The sequence below is a fragment of the Ornithorhynchus anatinus genome, chromosome 4 (genome assembly GCF_004115215.2).
Source record: "Ornithorhynchus anatinus isolate Pmale09 chromosome 4, mOrnAna1.pri.v4, whole genome shotgun sequence".
Taxonomy (NCBI): Eukaryota; Metazoa; Chordata; class Mammalia; order Monotremata; family Ornithorhynchidae; genus Ornithorhynchus; species Ornithorhynchus anatinus.
The window spans coordinates 94,725,680-94,749,695 of record NC_041731.1 but is presented as its reverse complement, the minus strand read 5'-3'; the positions used below and the strand labels follow the sequence as shown (position 1 = coordinate 94,749,695).

Below are 24,016 nucleotides of genomic sequence, written 5' to 3'. Positions count from 1 at the left end.
CACTATTATATGGTACTCTCACAAGTGCTTAGTACAGTGCAGTATACACAGTAAGTGCTCAATAAGTATAATTGAATGAATTAATTCAGGAAATCCATCTGTGAGGTTCCGCTAGATGCCTGGCAGTTGTCTTATAGGATTCAGAATTTGGAGGCATGATAATCAGGATTTAATATTTGGGAAACATGATTTACAGGGGAAAATAAAATCAATCAATAGATGCTAGGCCACCAGCCCCCTGCCCATATTCATATATGTTCATATACAACAGACCACCATTCTCCCCACCTCAAAGCTTTACTAAAATCCTATTTCCTCCAAGAGGCCTTCCCACCTAAGCCCCTCAATTCCCCTACTCCCTCTCCTTTCTGCATCACCTATTCACTTGGCTCGTGGTTTAGTGGATAGGGCACAGGACTGGGAATCAGAAGGTCATAGGTTCTAATCGTGGCTCCACCACTTGTCTGCTGTGTGACCTTGGGCAAGTCACTTCACTTCTCTGGGCCTCAGGTACTTCATCTCTAAGATAGGGATTGAAATTGTGAGCCCCACATGGGGCAGGGACGGGACAGAATTGAGGCCCGGAGAAGCAAAGGGACTTGCCCAACCTCACACAGCAGGCAAGTGGCAGAGCGGGGATCAGCACCCAGGTGCTCTGATTCCGGGGCCCATGCTCTTTTCTAGCTGCTTCCCTAGACCACACTGAGGGACCTGCTTCAGTGCCTTGCACATTTGAGGGTGTTCAATAAATGCCCTCCAAAAATGATCATTTAGGATAGCCATACTTACGGCATCAACTCCATGAGTCTGGAGGACAGAGCTCTGGCCTGGAACCAGGAGACATGGGTCCTGTGTCAGATTGGTGACCTTGGCCAAGTCCAGGAAAAACTGGGTCCCAGTTTATCTATTTGCGAGGCTGAAATGATTGCACCAGACTCCGCTCTGTCCTGGGACCTCTCCCAAATACATGACAATGGCTTATCACTCTCAGCATATTAATTAAGTGGACCTCAGTTACTTCATCTCTAAAATAGGGATTGAGAATGTGAGCCCCACATGGGACAGGGATTCTGTCCAACCCTCTTTGCTTGTAATAATAATAATAATGTTGGTATTTGTTAAGCGCTTACTATGTGCAGAGCACTGTTCTAAGCGCTGGGGGAGATACAGGGTAATCAGGTCGTCCCACGTGAGGCTCACAGTTAATCCCCATTTTACAGATGAGGTAACTGAGGCACAGAGAAGTTAAGTGACTTGCCCACAGTCACACAGCTGACAAAGTGGCAGAGCCGGGAGTCAAACCCATGACCTCTGACTCCAAAGCCCAGGCTCTTTCACGGAGCCATGCTGCTTCTCTTGTATCCACCCCAGCACTTAGTACAGTGCCTAACACCGAGTAAGTTCTTAGCAAATACCATTAGTATGATTATTACCCTTTAAGTAATCAATTCTGGGAGATTACTTTGGTTAAATTACCAAATTTAAACGTCATACTGTTCCATTGCTGATGAATGGAAACCCTGACCACCACATGACTTCAGAGCAAAACTGATTCATTGACTGTTTAGCAAACATTTCCTACAAGGTGAGCCCACACATCTCAGTTTCAGGCTAAGTTTTACTTCCCCAGCTGGTTATTTTTAGCACGCTTATCTCTATAGCACCCAATCATTTTATACAACAGGATACACCACCCACTGCGAGGAGGGCAGATGTCATTCATAGGCAGGGGGCTGGTGAGAAGCAATGTGGCCTAGTGGAAACAGCACAGGCCTGGGACTCAAAAGACCTGGATTCCAATCCCAGTTCTGCCACTTGCCTGCTGTGTGACCTTGGGCAAGTCACTTCACTTTTCTGTGCCTCAATTTCCACATCCATAAATTTGAAATTCAATACCTGGTCTCCCTGATACTTAGGTTGTAAACCCCATGTGGGATGGAGAATGGGTCTGATCTGATTGACTTGTATCTACAGCAGTGCTTAGTAGTGTGCTTTGACAAACGATAACTGCTTAACAAATACCACAGTTATTATCATTATGCATGGTTGGCCTCTACTCTAGCCTAATCCTCCTAGATCTCTCAGCTGCCTTCGACAAAGTAGGCCACTCCCTTCTCCTTGAAACTTTATCCAACCTTGGCTTTACTGACACTGTTCTCTCTTGATTCTCCTCCTCCCTGACTGTGTCTTCTCATTTTCTTCTGCTGAATCCTCCTCTGCCTCCCAGCCTCTGATGGTGGGTATCCTTCAAGGCTCAATTCTAGGTCGTCTTCAATTCTCCATCTACACCCACTCCTTTAAAGAACTCATTCACTCCCATGACTTCTACTGCCATCTCTACACAGATGATCCCCAAAACCGACATCTCCAGCCCTGACCTCTCTCCTTCCCTGCAATCTTACATTTCCCCCTGCCTTCAGGACATCTCTACCTGGATGTTCCATCCACACCTCAAACTGAACATGTACAAAACTGAACTCCGTATCTTCCCACCCAAACCCTGTCCTCCTCTAGACTGTAAGCTCATTGTGGGTAGGGAATGGCACTGTTTATTGTTGAATTGTACTCTTCCAAGCACTTCGTACAGTGCTCTGCACACAGTAAGCGCTCAGTTTATATGTTTGAATTTCCTATTATTGTAGACCACCAACCTACCTCACAAATCTACCTCACAAATTAGGGGAAGCAGCGGGGCTCAGTGGAAAGCGCCCGGGCTTCGAAGTCAGAGGTCATGGGTTTGACTCCCGGCTCTGCCACTTGTCAGTTGGGTGACTGTGGGCAAGTCACTTCACTTCTCTGTGCCTCAGTTACCTCATCTGGAAAATGGGGATTAACTGTGAGCCTCACGTGGGACAACCTGATTACTCTGTATCTATCCCAGCGCTTAGAACAGTGCTCTGCACATAGTAAGCACTTAACAAATACCAACATTATTATTAAATCTGCTGCTCACCTCCTCACTGTGCCCCGCTCACACCTATCCTGGGGTCAACCTCTGGCCCACGTCCTCCCGCTGTCCTGGAATGCCCTCTCTCCTCACCTCCGCCAAACTAACTCTCTTCCCCTCTTCAAAGCCCTACTGAGAGCTCACCTCCTCCAAGAGGCCTTCCCAGACTGAGTTTCCCCTTTTCCCTCTGCTCCGTCTCAACTCCCCCTTCATCTCCCCTCAGCTAAGCCTCCTCCCCCCTCCCTTCCCCTCAGCACTGTGTTCATTTGTATATATTTTTGTTACCCTATTTATTTTGTTAATGAGGTGTACATCCCCTTGATTCTATTTATCGTGATTCAGTTGTCTTGTTCTTTGTCCGTCTCTCTCCCCCGATTAGACTGTAAGCCCGTCAATGGGCAGGGATTTTCTCTCTCTGTTGCCGAATTGTACATTCCAAGCGCTTAGTACAGTGCTCTGCACATAGTAAGCACTCAATAAACACTATTGAATGAATGAAGTCCATAACCTTGGTATTGTAATCTCATCTCTCTTATTCCAATGTGTCACAAAATCCCATCTGTTCCACCTTCACAGCAATGCTAAATTCCACCCTCCATTCAAACTGCTACAATGTTGATCCAAGCACTTATTCTATCCCGCCTTGACTACTGCATCTGCCTTCTCGCTGACCTCTCTGCTTCCTGTCTCTCCCCACTCTAGTTCACACTTTGCTCAGCTGCCCGGATCGATTTTCTACAAAACTATGTAGTCCATGTCTCACCACTCCTAAAGAATCTCTAGTGGCTGCCCATCCATCTCCACATCAAACCGACGTTCTTTACCATCAGATTGAAAGTACTCAATCACCTTGCCCCATCCTACCTCACCTCAGCGATCTCCTACTACAGCCTAACCCACACTCTTCCCTCCTCTAGCACCAGCTTACTCACTGTGCCCTGATCTCATCTGTCTTTTGCCACTGACCCCTTACCCATGTCCTCCCCCTATCCTCGAACTCCCTCCCCATCCATACATGCCACACCACCCCTCTCTACACCTGCAAAGTATTATTAAAGTCACATCTCCTCCAGGAGGCCTTCCCCGATTAAGCTCTCTTTTCTCCAGCTCCTGCATCATCCATGCATGTGGATTTGTGACCTTTGGGCATTTGATATTCATCCCACCGCACTTATGTACATATTTTCTAATTATATACTATAAATTACTTCTATATATTAATGTCTGTCTCCCCCTCTAGACTGTGGGCTCATTGTGGGCAGGAATATGTCTGTTTGTTGTTATAGTGTACTCTCACAAGCGCTTAGCACAGTGCTCTGCACATAGTCCTCAAGAAACACTTGATCACTCATCCCTCCCCACAATCAGTATCTGAGCTGCAGTGGCCCACTCCCCCATCATCCAGTGACTGAGCTCAGTGAAAAATCAAAAGTTTTGTGAAGTCAGGACTTGGTTTCTAAACCCGGCTCTGCCACTTGCCTGCTGTGTGATCTTGGACAAGTCACTTAACTTCTCTGCGCCTCAGTTACCTCATCTGTAAAATGGGGATTAAGACTGTGAGCCCCATGTGGGACATGGACTCTGTCCAACCCGATTACATTGTATCTACCCCAGGGCTTAGAACAGTGCCCGGCACATAATAAGAGCTTAATGAATACCATAAAAAAAAGATGATCCCCGGAGAAAAAAGCCCTAATGGAAAGGGAGAAAAGAGAAAAAAGGAAGAGCAGAGGATGGTCCAAAAGAGATGGAGGAAAGCCAAACACCTTTCTTCCCTTCTCTTCCTACTCAACTTTCCTAGGATTACTTGAAGAAAAGAACTTTCACACAGATTTCCATCTTTGCTTAAACGGAAGTTCCCGGACATCCATCTCCCTGCAGAGCAGAACAGTGGACACCCTTTACCAGTGTCACGTTTAGATGCACTATCATTTCTTCTGGCCTGATCTTGTGACAAAGCAGGCTGACTGAAACGAGGCAAATGAAATAATCAGGGTGGTTAGAAACTGTGGTTTGAGTGCTGGTGTGAAAAATGTTGCTTATTTTTCCCTCAAATCAAATATTTGGGACAAAGGACACCCATTCAGAAACCTCACTTCTGTGGCCTGCTTTGTCTTCCCCTCCTCAGACATTTCGCTTTGGTGCTGTCCCTGCATCGGTCAAATAAGTGACCTCAGGGGGCCCTTTTGGCCTTGGTAGGAGGGACAGGAGGGAGGAAGGGTTAAGGGAGAGGAGAGGTGGAATACAAATGTGGAGAAAAGAACGAGTGAAGGGATGTAAATAAATATCCTAAAATCCCAAACAATAGCTTATAATAGATATGAATGCTTTAATTATAAAAATATGCTTAGGGAGTTCATGTCAGTTTCAATGGCAACTAGAAAAAGCTGCCATTCTCGTAGTGTCTGAAGCAGTGAGCCACAACCATGCGAACTAAGCTCCTCTTTGTCTCCCTGCTTCAGACCCTACACTTAGTCACGCTTCAAAACCAGAAACTAGGACAAAAAGATCTGCCCCAAAGGGTAAGTCTCTATTCCCTTGTAGTAATAATAATGGTATTTATTAAGTGCTTATTACATGCCAACCCTTTGCTAAGCACAGGATAATTAATTTAACATAGTGCCTGTCCCACATGAGGCTCGAAGCCTAAGAGGGAGGGACAACAGGTCCAGATGAGGAAACGGTGGCACAGTGAAATTAAGAGATTTTCCCCAAGTCACGCAGCAGGCAAGTGGCCTAATAATAATGTTGGTATTTGTTAAGCGCTTACTATGTGCAGAGCACTGTTCTAAGCGCTAGGGTAGACACAGGGGAATCAGGTTGTCCCACATGGGGCTCACAGTCTTAATCCCCATTTTACAGATGAGGTAACTGAGGCACAGAGAAGTTAAGTGACTTGCCCAGTCACACAGCTGACAAGTGGCAGAGCAGGGATTCGAACCTATGACCTCTGACTCCAAAGCCCGTGCTCTTTCCACTGAGCCATGCTGCTTCTGAAGCACTGTGGCCTAGTGGATAGAACATGGGCCTGGGAGTCCGAAGGGCCTAATCCCAGCTCCGCCACTTGATGGCTGTACGCCTTGGGCAAGTCACTTAACTTCTCAGTACCTCGGTTACCTCATCCGCTAAATGGGGATTAAGACTGTGAACCCCATGGGGGACACGGACTGTCTCCAACCTGATTAGGTTGTATCTACCCCAGCGCTTAGTGGAGTGCCTGGCACATAGTAAGCTCTTAACAAATATCATAAAAAAGTGGCAAAGCCGACACTAGAACCCAGGACTCCTGACTCCCAGGTCCATTGCTCTTTCCATTAGGCCACACTGCCTTCCAGGCTTTCAGATTAGCACCTGAAGGACATGTGACCAGGAAACTCCCTTTGATTAAGGCATCGGCAATAAGTAATCTAGCCTTGCTCCCCCTCTAGACTGTAAATTTGTTGTTTTTATTGTTACATTGTACTCTCCCAAGGGTTTAGTACAATGCTTTGCACACAGTAAGCACTGAAAGAATGAATGAAGTAGAGCAGGAGAGGTCTAGCCCAGCTTCAGAGGCCATTCTAGGCAGTGAGAATCTAACTTGTCCTTAAAAACTAGCAGGCAACAGACTCCACAACTTTCCACATGCCGCAATCTAATCTAAACCCCCCATGTTACAGTGTACACTCATTTCCATTCCCTTTCATCCCCAGTGTGGACAGAAAACATGTGTCTTCAGGAATGGTTTCACTCCTAAGCCACCAGGCAAGGGTATGCAGAAGGAAGGGACAACGCCTATCTTTCTCAATATCAAAATCCAAAACTCACTCAAAAATTTAGCCATACTGTACCCAAAATTCAAACCATGGCTACACACTCAAGCGGGGACTACACAACAGTTTTCATGGCACAGAATGGGAAAATCATACTTGAATGTTTCTAGGAAAGAATACACATTCACCTTTGCAATACCTGATTTGAAAGCAGTTTGTCCTAAGGGAAAGAACATGGGAAAGAGTCAGGGGACCTGGGTTCTAATCCTAGCTCTGCCACTTGCCTGCTGGGTGACCTTGGGCAAATTACTTCACTTCTCTGTGCCCCAATTTCTTCATTTCAAAATGGGGAGAACATGGGGAAGTCAGAGAACCTGGGTTCTAATCTCAGCTCCACCACTTCTCTGCTGGGTGACCTGGGGCAAGTCACTTTACTACTCTGTGTCTCAGTTACGTCATCTGCAAAAGGGGGATGAAGACTATGAGCCCCATGTGGGACAGGGACTATGTCCAATCTGAGTAGCTTGTAACTACCCTAGCACGTAGAACAGGGCTTGACACATAGTAAGCGCTTAACAAATACCATCATTATTATCATTACTATTATATCTGTTCTCTTAGACTGTACGCCCCTAAGAGGGACAAGGACTGAGTCCAAACTGATCATCTTGTATCTAGCCCAGCGCTTAGTACAGTAATTGACACATAGCGCTTAACACATACCACAATTGGGAAAGCAGCGTGGCTCAGTGGAAAGAGCCCGGGCTTGGGAGTCAGAGGTCTTGGGTCCTAATCCCAGCTCCACCACTTGTTAGCAGTGCGACTTTGGGCAAGTCACTTAACTTCTCCTGGCCTCAGTTACCTCATCTGTAAAAGGGGGATCAAGACTGTGAGCCCCACATGGAACCACCTGATCACCTTGTATCCCCCCAGCGCTTAGAACAGTGCTTTGCACATAGTAAGCACTTAACAAATGCCATCATTATTATTATTAATTATTATTATTGAAAATTCCAGTGGGTAGTAGAGATGAACAAATTCCAGAGACTTCAGCCTCTAGGGGATGCTAGGATGGATGGGTGGGCGGGGTCTCCAGAAGAAGCTCTAAGGGAAAGGCAATTCCCCACAAGCCTCCATTTTATTCTGACTAAAAAGCAGGACAAGGGAGGGACCTGAAAAGAAGGAGTAGCCAAAGGAAGGGAATAGAGGGAAACGGGGTACAGGATAAAAGATGGGGAAGGAAAAAAGGGGGAGAAGAAAGGGAGAGTGAGAGGAGAGGGGTAATGAGGAGAGGAGAAGGGACTGAGGGATGAAAAGATACAAGGGAAGCATTCAAGAGCATCCTTCCCCTTGCGCTTGGATCACCACATCACTGGCCCCAAGTCTGAGTGGCTTGGGTCGCCACTAGGGCCTCAAGACTGGTTCCAACCCTTGCCCTAATGGAGTTCTCAGCTCACTGGGTGTCCACTGGACCCAGAGCTGTGTGCCCGGAGCCAGCAGACCCAGATGTGTGGCTTGTGGGATGGTGGCAAGCTCCACTGCCCTCCCCTGTTCTGTCCTGTTCTCTCCATTCCTCCTTTCCACAGGGAGGGAACCTCTTGCGGACAGATATACAGCTCCCACACTTGCCCAAAAACTCAGCTATCCGGTTACTTTCTTTCAGTTTTTCAGCACAGGAATGCATCCTGAAAAAATGTATCCCCCTCTAGACTGTAAGCTCGTGATGGGCAGGAAATGTGTCTGCTAATTCTGTTGCATTGAACTTAGCAACTTAGTGCAAGCGCTTAGGAAGCACTCAATAAACACCACTGATTGACTGAAAAACCACTGTGGGAAGGGATCTTGTCTACCAACTCTACTGGACTGTGATCAATCAGTGGTATTAATTGAGCACTTACTGTTTGCAGAGCACTGTACTAAACGCCTGAGAGAATATAATGCAGTAGGACAGGTAAATAAATTCCTTGCCTACAGGAGCAGTTACTGCCCTTTCTTGGCCTCATCTCTGCATTCTCAGCTCCACCCACCACACCACCACTCTCCATGCAGCGGGGCACACAGTAGTCTCCCGAACTTTTAATACAGTGCTCTGCAGACAGTAAGCGCTCAATACTATTCATTGATTAATAAAAAAACTAAAGTGGGAGGAAGGACAAACTCTGAAATATTGTGACTTTCCGAAAATCGGGATGTCTGGTCACTGCTGTCAGTCACACACAAACCCAACAAGCCATAGCTGCCTTCACGGGGTGGGTAAGCAGGGAAGGGCTCAGAGGAAATGACATCTTCAGTAACACCATTTTCAGTCATGAAAGGTAGAGATGGTTCATTTAATCAGGTGGCTCATTTCCTCCAGGCTCATTTAACTTTGTGGCTGCAAAAGGGGCCAGTTGGTCATGAGTTACTCATACGTAATAAATAAGCAGTGTGATCTTGTGGAAAGAGCTTGGGTCTGGGAGTCGGAGGACCAGGGTTCTAATCTCGGCTCGGTCACTTGTCTGCTATATGAGCTTGGGCAAATCTCTTCTCTATGCCTCAGTCCCCTCATTTGTAAAATGGAATATAAGACTGTGAGCCCCTTGTAGACGTAAAATGAGTCCACCCTGATTACCTTGTAACTACCCCAGCGCTTAGTACAGTGCCTGGCACATTGTAAGTACTTAAATACCATTAAACATACACACACGGCAGGGTTGGGCAGAATCATTTTGGGGACGCTGCCCAGCCTTGATTCGGTTCCCCTGTTGGTGGCACCGAGCTTTTTTTCTGGCGGGTTGTACCCTCTACTCTCGGCAAGTCACTTCCCTTCTCTGTGTCTCGGTTCCCTCATCTGTAAAATGGGAATTAAGACTGTGAGCCCCATTTGGGACAGGGACTGTGTCCAACCCGATTTACTTGTATCCACTCCAGCGCTCAGAACAGTGTCTGGCACATAATAAGTGCTTAACAAATACCACTAGTACCCCAGGAATGGCCCCACCAAAGCCCAGGATGATCCCGTCGACCGCCCAGCAGACGGAGGTAGGACAGGCTTTGAATAAATCTCTCGTCTTCCCCCGCCTCGTACTGAACGGATGAAGACCCTCTGCGATTTCTGACACCTCGTAAGACAGCTGCATCCATAGCCTGATTCTAGTGCTGGACTGAGGGCCCATTTGTATATATTTTTTATTACCCTATTTATTTTAATGAGGTGTACATCCCCTTGATTCTATTTATTGTGATTATGTTTTCTTGTTTCCGTTTCATTCTGTTTTGCTCTGCTGTTTGTCTCCCCCGATTAGACTGTGAGCCCATCATTGGGCAGGGATTGTCTCTATCTGTTGTCGAATTGTACATTCCAAGCACTTAGTACAGTGCTCTGCACATAGTAAGCACTCAATAAATACTACTGAATGAATTAATGAATCCCTCTCAGGTTCTTCAAATGGACTAGTAGGGTGTAGAGGTGGCACCCCTGTTTGAAGAAACAGTGTGGCTTAGTGGATAGAGCCCAGGCCTGGGATTCAGTAGGACTTGAGTTCCAATCCTGGCTCTGTCACATGTCTGCTGCTTGACCTTGGGCAAGTCACTTTACTTTTGGGCCTCAGTTACCTCACCTGTAAAATGGGGATTAAGACTGTGAGCCCCATGTGGGACAGGCACTGTCAAACTTTATTAACTTGAATCTACTCCAGCTCTTAGAACAGTGCTTGGCACATAGTAATCGCTTAATAAGTACTATAAGTATAATTATGATTTTTTTAAATTAACTCCCAAGTCTAAAAATGATACTAGCAGCATCAAGGTTGGCTTTACCCAACCCTCCCTTCCCTGGTGGACAGAGCCCAGAGTCCTGCTGGTCTCCTCACCACCCGCATCTCGGGGCAGCTGGCCTGGGGCAGAAATGGCCTTACCCCTCTAGTCTGCCTCCTTGATGCCGCAAGGTATGGAGGGGGGAGAAGTGGGCTAGCCCGCTGCAGATACAACATCTGTAACCCCAGAGCCCCGCGAGCTGAGCAGGATTAATCTGTTGAGAGCGGGCAGCCCCCTCTCCCTGGATCGGCCACATTCCCTTCTCCCCTCGAAACCGGCCGGTGCTGGCCAGGCCTCACCCATGAAAAGTTTCTTAACCCGGCTCCTCCAGGACTCCTCCGAGCCTCTGCTACACACAAAGTGGTGGGTGGGGCTAGGAATGCAGGGATGAGGCCAGAAAATTGCAGGCTAGATTCGGGGAGTGCACGTTGGAGAGCAGACGTGGGAGACCCCACCACAAAATTGAAGCGCCCGTGAATTTCTGTCACTCCACATCATGGAAACCGCAAAAATGGCTGAGACGTCCGGGGCTGGAACCGGGGCCATCGAATTCTTTCCTTCATGAATTGTGTGAGCTCCCTGTGGGCCAGGATCATCTCTTACGTTTCCCTGTATTCTCCCAGTGTAGCACAGACATTCAGATGTTTGTGTAACACAGACATTCAGTAAATCCTGTGGAAGATGCAGTGTTGATTCATCAGAAAGGCAGAAGTAGAGGTACCTTAGCACTCCCCCAACCTTGCCCCACCTCACAGGAACCAGGAGAGAGAACAGAGGCCAGGCTGGTGACCAACAGCTGAGGAGATGGAAATGAATAATGGATACCTACCCCCAAATTACTCATATTTCTCAGGCCAGGCTGGGGATTTTCATTTCAATTTTACAGATGATAGAGCTAGTCTCCTTCCATTCCCCAGACAGTTGGGGTATTTGTTAAGTGTGCACTGTGTGCCAAGCATTGTTCGGAACAATGTGGCAGATACAAGTTCATCAGCTCAGTCACATTCCCTGATTCACTTGGGGCTCAATCAATCAAACAAATTCATCAAGCGCTTACTATGTGCAGAGTATAGTACTTAGTTCTTGGGAGAGTACAATACTACAGAGTTGATAGATCCATTCCCTGCCCATAATGAGTTAACAGTCTTAGTGAGGAGGGAAAACAGGTAATTAAACCCCATCTTACAAATGAGGAAACAGAAGCACAGAGAAGTTAAATGACATCATCATCATCATCATCATCATAATGGCACTTAAGTGCTTACCAGGTGCCAGGCACAGTATTAAGCACTTGGATGGATTCAAGCAAATCAAGTTGGACACAATCCTTGTTCCATGAGGGGCTCACAGTCTCAATCCCCATTATACAGATGAGGTAACTGAGGCCCAGAGAAATGACTTGTCCAAGATCACATAACAGACAAATGGTGGGGCCAGGATTAGAGTCCAAGACCTTCTGAGTCCCAGGCCTGTGCTCTAACCACTCCACCATGCTGCTTCTCTTGCCCAATAGACTTGCCCAAGGTAGAAAACACACGAGTGGCAGAGCTGGGAGGAAAACCCAGGTGTACTGATTCCCACTCCTGTGCTCTTTACACTTGGCTCTGCTAAACACATCTCTGATTGCTGCCTCTGAAACCACGACCCAAAGCTCTGCTCAGACAGGACCGCGGCCTCCCTCCGGGGTGGTCAGGGCTCAGCCTCCGCCAGCCTTTCACTCCACTATCGCCATCAGGGATCAAAGATATTGTCGATGAATAAGCCTGTGGTCAAAAACTAAGAGCTAAAATTCCTCCCAAATGAAGCCAAGCTGGAAGGGTCCCAGCTCATTGTTCTCAGGATCAGCAATCCTCCTTTCCTGGAGGCATAGACCCCCTGTCATTTCCCCCCTCATTAAATCTCAAGGAAATCTCTCCACTGGCCAAGTCACTCAAGCAATGTGGGCTCAAAGGCTGGGGAAAATTGGGACTCTTCACCACTCTCTGCTCTGATGCAGATGAGTTATAGGAGGGGAACTTCTCTATTGCCAGCAGACACTATTTCCAGGAAGAACAAAGCTCACATGAGCCCCATCTGATCTTTTCTGCATTTTGGCTCGTGAATAAGAAGAAGTGAGAGAGGATATTCCTAGCAGCGAGATTATGTGCTGACAAATGAGACTGTTGCAGGAAATGAACTCACATAGTAATTATTAATAAGTTGGAATTCTCCTGGCCTGAGCCAAATGACATTTGGGGCATGTGACTGTGAGCAAATAAAATTGATCAAATGCATTTATTGGGCTGTGTGCAGGGCACCTGGGAGAATACAATCAATTAACCAATGGTATTTATTCAGTCATTCAATCTTATTTATTGAGAGCCTGCATTAAGTGCTTGGGAAAGTATAACAATCAACAGACACATTCCCTGCCCACAATGAGCATGCAGTCTAGAGTGCATACTGTGTGCAGAGCACTGTATTAAGTGCTCGGAAAAGCACAGCGCAGTAAAGTTTGATAGTCAAAATCCCTACACTTAAGGAGTTTACAGTCTAGCAGGGGAGACAGACAAATTAAATTACAGACACGGGAAGCAACAAAGTATAAGCGGATGAATAATTGCTGTTGGGGGGTCGGGGTGGGGAGGGGGGAGGCAGTGAGTACCCAAGTGCTCAGGAGTTACAGACTTTAAGTGCGTGCATAGGAGCTGCTGTTTACATCCATAGATCAAACATAGGGAAAAGACAGTGATCTCAAACGAATGGTTCAGGGCATGTCTGGATATGCAGGTATTCTGGGCAATTAAGTTTGCCTATCCAAAATAGAATTACGTTTCTTAGGCCACTAGCAAATAAGAAAATGCTGCACAAAACTAAAAGACCATTTTTTCTTGCATATAATAATAATGATACTTGTTTAAGCGCTTACTACGTGCCAAACACTGTTCTAAGCCCTGGGTAGGCATCAGTAGCATTTATTGAATGCCCACTTTAGTAGGGGGCACTGTACCAGGCATTTGGTAAATGTGGGAAAAAGAAGTATGCATTCTCTCTATCCTCGAGGGGTTTACACTCTAAAGGGGAAGACAAACCTAAATGTATTTTTAACTAGTGGTCAAAATAGATGGTTGAGAACCCATTTGAGGGTATAAGTCAGTTCATTTACTCTATTCAGAAGACAAGCATCATGGCCTGTGAAAAGACCATGGGTTTGGGAGTCAGAAGGACCTAGGTTCTAATCCCGGCTCTGCCACTTGTCTGCTGTGTGACCTTGGACAAATCGCTTCACTTCTCTGGGCCTCAGTTCCCTCATCTGTAAAATGGGGATTAAGACTGTGAGCCCTGTGTTAGCTTGTATCTACCCCAGTGCTTAAACAGTGCTTGACACATAGTAAGTGCTTAACAAATATCATCATCATTATTATTATTAAAGGCAAAAAGCTTTGGAATGTGTCACTTTTGTGCTGTATTTTCCCCAGCACTCAATATAGAGCCCTGCATCCAGGGGAAGCATAATAAATAAATTACTACCAAGTTCTGGAGTGTCCAGTTTATGTCATCACTGAGTTGCATCTAAGATGTGAGCCCCATGAGGGACAGGGACCCTGTTTAATTCCCACCTGTGTATTTTCTCCCAGTGATTAGAACAGTGCTTTCCACACAGTAAGCACTTAATACAATTACTACTAATACAGCACTCCAGCCAACTACTCTCATCTCCACTACCTTCACACTTAACACAGAGAGCACCTAATATTTGTCTGTTTATAGCAATCTTACAGTTATAAAACCCAAACAAACCTTGGGTTTAAATTAGCTCCCTAGAACTGATGTTTCGGGACTGAAGAATTCTCTCACCTCTTGCCCCACCTCTTGGGAATTTTCTTGTCTCTCGTCTGTCTGCATGTCACCCTTAGTCAGCTCTATCTCATCACATCCTCTCCCATCCCCCTCTACACACCTTTTCCTCCTTTTAACCGACATCCTATGTTCAAGTTTTTCTTTTGTTTACCCAAGTCAGAGTTTCAGACAGTTGGAGACTTGGATAGAGAAAGAGAAACATATAAATACACTAGTAAAGGGGAGAAAAAAGAGAAAATCCAAAAAAGACCAGGAGAAACTGAGGGACTGAGGGAGGGAGGGGGAGAGAGAGAGAGTGAGATTTGCCCAGGGTGATAGAGATGGAGGGAAAAGATGAAAAAGAATGAGAAAAGGAGGAACACAAAAGGAAAATGACACAAAGACAAAAATGGAAAGATTAAAAAAAAGCAGCATACTTTACTTGCTCTTTTTTCTGCACTGAATACCTGCCAGGGTTGGATTCTGCTCCCTCTCCTGGCACTGAGAGAAGAAGGGAGGAAGGAAACAGTAGAAAGCTCATGGATAAATGCTTATATCCCCATCTGAATGTGAGGCTTTTTGTTAAAGTGTTAAAAATATTCCCCCTCAATTCTCTCAAAAAAATAGGATTGGTTTGGGGGCAATATGCCAAATGCAGAAAAATATGCAGAGCTAAAATTCATGGAAGTTTTAATCTCTAAAGCATGAAAGCCCAGAAAATGTTTCAATTCAATTCAATGGTATTTATTGAGCCCTCACTGCATGCAGAGCACTGTACTAAGTGTTTAGGCGAGTACAGTATAGCAATAAACAGACACATTCCCTGCCCTCATTGAGTTTATAGACTAGAGGGGCAGACATTTATATAAATGACATACATGGACATAAGTACTGTGGGGCTGGGAGAGGGGATGAATAAAGGGAGCAAGTCAGGGCCACTCAAAGGGATTGGGAGAAGAGGAAAGGGGGGCTTAGGCCAGAAAGACCTCTTGGAGGAGATGGGCCTTCAATAAGGCTTTGAAGGTTGCGGGGGAGAGTAATTGCCTTTCGGATTTGAGGAGGGCATTCCAGGCCAGAGGAAGGATGTGGGTGAGGGGTTGGCAGCGAGATAGACAAGATCGGAGTACAGTAAGAAGGTTGGCATGTATTCTTATCATTACTGATATTTGTTGTATACCTTCTTTTGTGAATTGCACCATACTAGATGCTTGGGAATGTTCAAAAGAACAAATGGAAATCATTCCGTGCCACAGGGAATGTTCAATCCAAGAGGGAAGACAAACAGAAAGATAAATTTTTTAAGTCCAAAACTAACCCTTAAACTTGCCCTGTTCCCAGTCCAGGAACTGCAAAGTCCCCAATTTCTAAATATTTACATAGGCTTGGTTTCTGCCAAAGCCACCATCCGCTCTGGCAGAAGGATGGAGAAGCAAGGGCATCCCAGAGTTGGACAGAGCTCCTAAACTGCTCCTAAACATGCACCCCCAAACTGCTCAACCCCAGTGGGGTTGAGGGGGCAAGCTTCATTCACTACTCTCCCTGCTTCACTCTACTAAGCATTCAGTACAGTGCTCTGCACAGAGTAAGCACTCATTAAATACCAATGATTGTTTCACTCTCTTCTCCTGTGGAGGGGCAGGGTTGATCTATTTTGACCATGTTGTAAATATCTGTGTTTGTCTCCCCCGTCTTAGTGGATAGAGCATGAACCTGGGAGTCAGAAGAACATGGGTTCTAATCCTGGCATGTATCTGCTGTGTGACCTTGGGCAAGTCACTTTACTTCTCTGGGCCTCAGTTACCTAATCTGTAAAATGGAGATTAAGAGTCTGAGCCCTTATGTGGGACAGGAATTGTGTCCAACTTGACTACCTTGTACCTACCCCCAGCTCTTTAAAACAGCTTGGCACATAGTAAGTGCTTAATAAGTACCATAATTATTTTTATTATTATTATTAAGCCTCCTTGTGGGCAGGAATGTCTTAATTCTGTATTTTCCTATAGCCTAGTACAATGTACCACATTCATTCATTCATTCAATAGTATTTATTGAGCGCTTACTATGTGCAGATCACTTTATTAAGCACTTGTAATATACAATTTGGCAAGAGATAGAGACCATCCCTGCCCAATGACCGGCTCACAGTCTAAACAGGGGAGACAGACAGCAGGGCAAAACAGAGCAAAACAAACAAGACAACATCATCAAGATAAATAGAATCATGGAGATATACACCTCATTAACAAAATAAATAAGGTAATAAATAATATATACTAATGAGCACAGTGCTGAGAGGAGGGGAAGGAGGATCAGAGGGAAAGGAAGAGGCTCAGTCTGGGAAGGCCTTCTGGAGGAGGTGAGCTCTCAGTAGGGCTTTGAAGAGGGGAAGAGAGTTAGTTTGGCAGAGGTGAGGAGGGAGGGCATTCCAGGACAGCGGTAGGACGTGGGCCAGGGGTCGATGGCGGATAGGCATGAATGGGGGACCATGAGGAGGTGAGCAACAGAGGAGTGGAGTGCATGGGTGGGCAGTAGAAAGCGAGAAGGGAGGAGAGGTTGGAGGGGGCAAGGGGATGGAGAGCACCGCATAAAGTGGGTGCTCAATAAATTTTGCTGCTGCTATTATTAGTACTACTACTACTACTAGTGATAATAATTGTGGTACTTGTCAAGCGTTTACTGTGCCAGGCACTATACTAAGCGCTGGGGTGGATGCAAGCAAATCGGGTTGGAAACAGTCCATGTCCCATTTGGGCCTCCCACTCTTAATCCCCATTTTACAGATGAGACAACTGAGGCCCCGAGAAGTGAAGTGACCTGCGGAAGGTCACACAGCAGACTAGTGACAGAGGCGGAATTAACAACCTGGTCCTTCTGACTCCCAGGCTCGGGCTTTATCCATGGGCCATGTTGCTGCTGTTACTATAACTAATAACTGTTGGTTCTTTTCTACCTACACTGGCAGACTCTGGGGGCCAGGAAACAAGTCTCCCTGATTTCCTTATGCAATTTCTATCCTCTGCTTTGTATACTGTGAGTGCTGAATTAATATTAGTAATATTAATGAAACAATCATATGTGAGTTTTCTGAATCCAGGAAGTCTGGAGAGTCAGGTGTTTTCAAGCGCAGTAATGCCATCTGCTCTTAGCTGGAGAGTGACCCCATCACTGGAGATGAGCAATGGAAAACATATGATAAAAATCAGACCCTACAGAGATAATCCTACTGGCATGGATAAAGTGAAAATTAACGGTAGCCGATGCTGTTCGAACCAGGGAACTCATAAAACTTCTTCTGAATTTGCTTGGCATCTCAGAACCTATAAACTGGGGTAAAACAAACAACTAAAAGGAAACAAATGTGTGATAAGGCTGGAGAGAATAGGGGACTGGAGCCTCGTGTTTGACCCTCCCTCCAAAAACAAAAACTGTGGAAACGGAGGTCAGTCCTGTGTTTGCTTGCTTGTGTGCAATCTCTCTCTCTCTGTCTCTCTCTCTCTCACACATATACACACAGAGATGAGCAGAAACCTCTTATAGAATACAGAGATTCCACATAAATGCTTAATTAAATCAGAAAGAGCTGGGAGTCAGAGGACCTGGGTTCTAATCCCAGTCCACCACTTGTCTGCTTTGTGACCTCAAGCAAGTCACTTAATTGCTCTGCCTCAGTTTCCTCATCTGTAAATTGGGGATTAAATACTTCTCCCTTGTACTTAGACTGTGACCTCCATTTCAGACAGGGACTGTGTCCAACCTGATTATCTTATATCTACCCCAGTGCTTAGAACACAGTAAGCACTTAATAAATACCATAATGATTATAAAAACACTAATGGCACTCACAACAATTGAGCATAACTGCACCGGCTCCGCCAATTTTCATTTGGAGAGTCTGGGGTTCTAGTTCCAGATGACTTCTCCACTGTGTCCCGCATCTGGCCTAAAACACTCTCCCTCTTCCTATGTGAGGATCACTCTCTCCACTTTGAAAATCTTGTTGAAGGCACATCCCCTCCAAGAAGTCTTCCCTGACTAAGCCCTCATTTCCTCTTCTCCCACTTCCTTCTGCACCACCTTTCCACTTGGATTTGCACCCTTTATTACATTCATTCATTCAATAGTATTTACTGAATGCTTACTATGTGCAGAGCACTGTACTAAGCACTTGGAATGTACAATTGGCCACAGATAGAGACAATTCCTGCCCAGTGACGGACTCACAGTTACACCTTCCTCAGTATCATAACACTTATGTACTTACCTGTATTTATATCAATAATAATAATAATGTTGGTATTTGTAAAGCGTTTACTAAGCGCTGGGGTAGACACAGGGGAATCAGGTTGTCCCACGTGGGGCTCACAGTCTTAATCCCCATTTTACAGATGAGGTAACTGAGGCACAGAGAAGTGAAGTGACTTGCCCCAGTCACACAGCTAAGTGGCAGATCTGGGATTCGAACCCATGACCTCTGACTCCCAAGCCCGTGCTCTTTCCACTGAGCCACGCTGCCTGTCTCCTCCTATACACTGTAAGCTCACTGTCTACCAACTCTATTATATTCTATTCTTCCAAGTGCATAGTACAGAGTTACGCACAGAGTAAGCACTCAAATAACACTGACTGACTCACCCAGAGAAGCTGCTCTTCAGCATTACCCATGCGCAAGAATGATCAGGGCCTCATCCAGAAAAAAACTGGTCAAGCTATTGAAATACGGCACCTGCCTGTAAAAATAATAATAATAATTGTGGTAATTGTTAAGCGTTTACTATGTGCCAGGTACTGTTCTAAGCCTTGGGGTAGATACAAGATAATTGGGTTGGACACAGTCCCTGTCCCACATGGGGCTCACAGTCTTAATCCCCATTTTACAGATGAGGGAACTGAGGATCAGAGAAGTTAAGTGACTAGACCAAGGTCACACAACAGACAAGTGGTGGAGCTGGGATGAGAATCCATGCCCTTCTGTCTCCCAGGCCCCTGCTCTATCCACTAGGCAATGCTGCTTCTCTATCACATCTCCTTCGAGGGTGCCTTCCACTTGGCAACTCACCCCCACCCACCGGAGGACTTGGTATGATGATATCTTTATACTTTTTTCTTCCTCCCATCTGTAATTTATTTTAGTGTCTGTTTCCTCTGCTAGGTTATAAGGCCAGGGATCATATCAGTTAAGTCTACTGTACTCTACCAAGCCCAGAGTATAGTGCTCAAAAAAAAACCTATTGATCGATTAATCCCTAAAAGTGTCAGGGGAAAAGGGGAGAAACGCTATGGTATTTTCATCTTTTAAATCTCTTGTCATTTGCCTATTAGACCAGCTTCAGGGACCTCCTTGCCCCCTGCCAAAGTGTATTTTCCAAACACTTAGTACAGTACTCTGCACACAGTAAGCACTCAATAAATAAGATTGAATGAATGAATGAAAACACTCAAAGAAAGAAGAAAAAGAAACAGATTTGGGAAGTCTCTTGCTTAAGTAAACTTGGGGGATCTGGCCAACTCCCCCAAGTCCCACCATCCGCCTACATGAGGATTAACTTGTCTTTCCAGGCATTGAAAAACGTCTTCAAGTATAGAGTGGGCTAACTGAATTTCTCCTTCAAAAAGGCCTTTTTCTATTGTGAAAATCCAAATAGAGGAGATAGATCAAGTGTAGCGGAGTGCCTGGTACAAAGCAGCATGACGTAATGGATAGTGCTTGGGCTTGGATTGTGGATAGAGCACTGGCCTAGGAGTCAGAAAGTCATGAGTTCTAATGCCGACTCTGCCACTTGTCTGCTCTGTGACCTTGGGCAAGTCACTTAACTTCTCTGTGCCTCATTTACCTCCTCTGTAAAATGGAGATTGAGACTGTGAGCCCCACATGAGACAGAGACTATGTCCAACCTGATTTGCTTGTATCCACCCCAGAGCTTAGTACAGTGCCTGGCACATAGTAAGCGCTTAACAAAAACCATAATTATTATTAAGGGCTTAGCCAACACCATTAAAAATAAAAAACTGACAATACTGGAAAGATAGGAGTTGGGAGAATGCCTAGTTTCCATCTCAGCAGTTTGTAAGGCCCCAGGACAGCATGGGGAAGGAATTTACAAAATGGCAGAGTGGAACAGGGCCAACTCTGGGTTATTTAGAGATAGATTATCCAGTTAGTGGATCATCCAGAGGTTTTGGTTCTCTCCCCTTTACTTATCCTGGCTCCTCTCCCACTACAACCCTGCCCACACACTTTGCTCCTCTAATACCAACTTACTCATTGTCTGTCTCGCTTGTCTCACCTGTCATCCACCCCTTGATCCTCCCCTCCTTCCTGCCTGGTGCCCCTTTATATCCAGCAGACCACCATACTCAAAGCCCAACTAAAACCATATCTTCTCCATGAAGCCTTCCTGGATAAGTCCTCATCCCCCAACCCTGATTTCCCTCCCAGCTGCCTCAACTATCCCACCCATAAGCACTTAGGTACTCACTCCATCCACACTACACTTATATACATATCCTTATACACAGTTGCATCCCTTATCTGAAATTTATTTTAATGTCTGTTTCCCCCACTAGATGGTAAATGTTTTGAGGACAGAGATCACATCTAGGTACTTAATACAGTGTCCTGCACAAGATGAGCACTCAAATACATTGACTGATTCTTGTTCTGGTGCCTTCTCTCTTTTGCTTTCTTCCACCATTTCGCAGCTTGTGAGCATTTCCATCAATGAACTGAAGCAGACCATTCTCCCCCACTTTTCACAGCCTTACTGAAAGCACATCTCCTCCAAGAGGCCTTCCCAGACTAAGCCCTACTTTTCCTCATCTCCCACTCCTTACTGCGTTGCCCTGACTTGCTCCCTTTGCTTTTTCCCCCTCCCAGCCCCAAAGCACTTATGTACATATCTGTAATTGTATTTATTTAAATATCTGTCTCCCCCACTCTAAACTTGTTCTTTATGGGCAGTGAATGTTACTGTTTATTACTGTACTTTCCCAAGTACTTGGTACAGTGTTCTGCACACAGTAAGTGCTCAGTAAATATGATTGAATGAATGAATTTTGCTTCCTACTAACATTGCCGGTAAAATACGTTGTGAGTTGAATTTAGAGGCTAAAGTGAATCTTGTATTTAAGTCAGCACACAGTACAGTGATTGGCACATAAGTGCTTGACAAATACTTATTAAAAAAAATAAATTAATGGTATTTATTGAGCACTTACTCTAGGCAGAGCACTATACTAAGCACTTGGGAGAGTACAAAACAAGTGAGTTGGCTGACAGTCCCTGCCCACAAGGAGCTTAGAGACTAGAGGGGGATACAGACATCAAATTAGCTACAGTTGGGGGAAATGGCATAGAATAAGACTGTAAACTCCTGGAGGGAAGGAACAGGTTGCTTTGCCACTTGCCTGCTGTGTGACTTTGGGTAAGTCACTTAACTTCCCTGTGCCTCAGTTACCTCATCTGTAAAATGGGGATTAAGATTGTGAGTCCGATGTGGGACCTGGACTGTGTGCAACCTGATTTGCTTGTATCCACCCCTGTACTTAGTACAGGACCTTGCACATAGTAAGTGCTTAACAAATGCCATAATTATTATTGATTTTGCTATATTGTATTCTCCAAGAGCTTAGTACACTAAGTGCTCGATAAATTATTGATCAACTGATTATAAAGATAAGTACTGAAGTGCTGTGGGGCTGAGGGTTTGTATCAAAGTGCCTGAGGGGCACATATGAAATTTGGAGCAAAGGCAGTGCAGAAGAGAGGGTGAATAAGATGGGGAAATCAGGGCTTAGTCAGGGAAGGCCTTTTGGAGGAGATATGATCTTAGTAGGGCTTTGAAGATGGAGAAAGTGGCGGTCTGTCAAATATGAAGTGGGAGGGAGTTCCATGTCAGAACCGAGCCCGGTCAAGGGACATAGCCACTGTCCAAGTCATCTCTGCCTCTCTGTCCTCTTCTGTCTGCTACAGCGGAACTCGGAGCCAGAGCAGTTCCCTAAAGGCTTGGGTAATTCATCCCAGATTATTTGGAGAGCTGGGTTAGGTATTTTTTCTTCCTCTTGTTTTAGAGCTGCACTTTAACTTTATCCTAGCCCCGAGGGCCATCGTTACCATGTGTTCTGACCTGTGCTCGGGGGTCAGAAGAATCCTGCAGCTCAAACACATCCAACTTAAAAGGGTCCCCAACCATGTAGAGGCTAATCGCCATCACTTCATGCTGGGCAGAGGGGGGAGGGGGCATGGGAGGATGATGTACCATTAAGTCTCTTCTAACTTTTACCTTCATAATGCTGGAAAAGCAGCCAGAAAAATTTGGATATCTAGCCCTAAACCATCAAAAATTGGTCCTGAAAGAGCAAATGTTATGATTCATAATGGTTTACAGTCAATCAGTGCTATTAAACTGGGAGCCCCACATGGGACCTGATTCTCTTGTAATGATAATTATCATAATTGGGATATTCATTAAGTGCTTACTACGTGCCAGGCACTGTACAAAGCTCTGGAGTGGATACAAGCAAATCAGGTTAGGCACAGTCCCTGTCCCACATGGGGCTCACAGTCTTAATCCAATTTTTTAAAGATGAGGTAACTGAAGCACACAGAATAGAAGTGCCTAGCCCAAGGTCACATAGCAGACAACTGGTGGAGCCGGAATTAGAACGCATGACCTTCTGACTTCCAGATCCGTGCTCTACCCCCTATGCCATGCTGCTACCCTATCCACCCCAGAACATAGTACGGTGTTATGCACATAGTAAGCGCTTAACAAATACAGCAATTTTTTTTTAAGTGATCTCTGTGTGCAGACCACTTTACCAAGTGTTTTGGAGAGGACAATAGAGGTGGTAGACAAATTCCCTGCCCACAATAAGCTTACAGTCGAGAGGTTTTCCCTCACTTCTTTTCTTCTCACCACCACCCCACCTCAAATTTGGGGGGAAATTATTAATTGCATTTCATTTAATTCAGGGTTCAGATCTCCTGTAATATTCTGAGTCAGAAAACTCTGACAATACTATTTTGGGTCTGAATCCATCCAAGTCAGACATCTTCACTTCCCATAAAAAAGCTAAATATAGATCCCATTAGAATCGCCACCTCTATTTCACTCCAACGCAAACCCGCAGTAAGATGCCTCCTACATCATCAGACATAGATTTTAAATAATCTCCCTAAAACAAGCCAAAATTACAATAATATTTCCTTACGGGTTTCCCCAAGAGAAATCATCTCCATGTAGAAAGGAGAAACTTTCCAGTAGAATATGCAGGAAAAAACATTAATCAATCATTCAATCTTGGGTAGCAGCGTAATCTAGTGGAAAGAGCATGGGCCTGGGAGTCAGAGGTTCTAATCCCAGCTCTATCACTTGTCTGCTGTGTGACCTTGGGCAAGTTGCTTAACTTCTCCGGGCCTCAATTACCTCATCTCTAAAATGGGGATTAAATCTGAGAGCTCCATGTAGCACATGCACTGTGACCACCCAGAATATCTTGTATCTACCCCAGCATTTAATACTGTGTCTGGCACATAGTAACTGCTTAATAAATACCTTAAAAATTATATTTACTAAGCATTTACTGTGTGCAGAGCACTGTACTAAGCGCTTGGGAGAGTACAATATAAAAGACTTGGTAGAAAACACTCCCTGCCCACAATGACCTTGAAAGAGTGGATTATGAATGGCAGACCTTTTGGAAA

General features: G+C 45.3%; 1 protein-coding gene and 1 non-coding gene across 2 annotated transcripts in view; one reads left to right on the top strand and one right to left on the bottom strand.

Moving 5' to 3' along the window:
- Positions 1-24,016, bottom strand: part of BCAR3 (BCAR3 adaptor protein, NSP family member) — a 261,311-nt gene that overhangs the window by 149,263 nt on the left and 88,032 nt on the right. The window lies entirely within an intron of this gene.
- LOC114811778 lies at positions 9,772-9,852 on the top strand. Its single transcript, XR_003759474.1, has one exon. It is a non-coding gene; the product is annotated as a small nucleolar RNA SNORD60 (small nucleolar RNA).